The sequence below is a fragment of the Gavialis gangeticus genome, unplaced genomic scaffold (assembly GCF_001723915.1).
Source record: "Gavialis gangeticus isolate Ggan-Ray unplaced genomic scaffold, GavGan_comp1, whole genome shotgun sequence".
Classification (NCBI taxonomy): domain Eukaryota; kingdom Metazoa; phylum Chordata; order Crocodylia; family Gavialidae; genus Gavialis; species Gavialis gangeticus.
In genome coordinates this window covers 101690432-101691892 of record NW_017729022.1, presented here as the reverse complement: position 1 = coordinate 101691892, position 1461 = coordinate 101690432, and the positions used below count along the sequence as shown (strand labels likewise).

At 40.7% G+C, this 1461-nt stretch overlaps 1 long non-coding RNA gene across 1 annotated transcript in view; it reads left to right on the top strand.

The window, feature by feature from the left end:
• Positions 1-388: 388 nt before the first annotated feature.
• The window catches only part of LOC109296341, a 14507-nt gene continuing 13434 nt past the window's right edge, over positions 389-1461 (top strand). Inside the window, exon 1 of the long non-coding RNA XR_002096962.1 lies at positions 389-401. This is a non-coding gene — a long non-coding RNA (uncharacterized LOC109296341). The remainder of the gene's footprint in view (positions 402-1461) is intronic.

Sequence of the window (1461 nt, the reverse complement as noted above, 5' to 3'; positions counted from 1 at the left end):
GTTTCATCCAGTTTTCTACACTGGTTTTAAGTGGGTATAGGCAAGTAAAAGATGGTCTGAAGAATGGGGAAAATCTGTTTTCACTGTAAGACAAGGCTTTTCGTAATTGAAAAGGATATATTTGTGTTTGTACAATGTGCCAGCTACATTTGAGAGGCATGTCACTCTCAGCCTGTTTGCTATGCTTAAAGGAGTACGAGTACAGGGTAAGATCTTTGAACAAGAACTCATGCATTTACAAATGATCCGAGATAAGCTCAGGGCTACTAACCTAAAGCTGAACCTGAAAAAATGTAAATTGTTTCTAGATCAGCATGTGGTGGGGGAGGAATTTCCCTTGGCAAAGAAAACTGAAGTTGAACAGAACTGGCCAATTTCTCCAGAGTCCACAAGTGTACAGAGTTATGTAGGAATTGAAGGACTCTGTATTGCACAAGGACTGTGTGGGCTTGGTGATATTACAAAACCACTGAACAGGGTGGATGAGAAACAAGCCAATTTCAGATCAGAGTATTATTTAGGATTCTGCTGTCATGGCCTACTCATGATCCAAAACAACTTCACGTTAGACATAGTGGTAGTGTTTATAGATTAAGGGCATGTCTACCCATCACCATACATCAACATGGCTGTTTTGCAAGTACTAGAGCATGGCATAGTAACTGCCCATACTGCACCCTGCATGCAATGCACAATTAGATTTTGCCACTACTTTGCCATAGTGGCATGCTAAAATGGGGGCACGTGCTGCTATGGCAGAGTAGCTGGCAATCATGTGTAAACTCACGCGATTGTTAGGTCACTGTAGTGCATCATTATGGTGATATAGGGCAATGTGTAGATACAGCATAAGAAAAGTATTGACATAAGAACTTTAAGGACTGAGAAGTTTAAGGACTTTTTATAGCAAAGGAGAAGAAGAAAAAAAAGTTACTGTAGCACCCAAAAGGAGCTACTAGGAATGGTTAACTCTTTAGAATATTTACATCACTCTGCATAGGAGGACAGTTGTAGTGAGAATGGATTACAGAGATGCAGAACAGGCCTTTAGATACAGATATCCTGAGGAGAACTTTGCCAAACGGTTAGAGAAACACAGTGCTATTATTTTATAGCAACGCTCTAGTTACATGCTGATGTGTGATGCCTCATTCACATGGCCTTTTCAGGAAAAAAATTGCAAGCACTAGCCTAGATAGGAGAAAAAGGAATTGGTTGCTCCGGAGAATGTGCGCGCTGACTGCCCGTTTCTTCCCATAAGCTGCCGAAGTGCAAATGTTCCTGGTTCATCTACTGAAAAAAAAAAAAGGCGGGGTTTTAGGAAGGGACACCAGAGCAACTAAAGGTTTCCCAAAACATGAATCCTGATATCAAAACAGAGTGTATTTTCAATATGAATTAAAAAACAGCCACTTTGGAATGCAGTTTCCCTTCAGAATACCACAGGAAAAGCTCCCCATA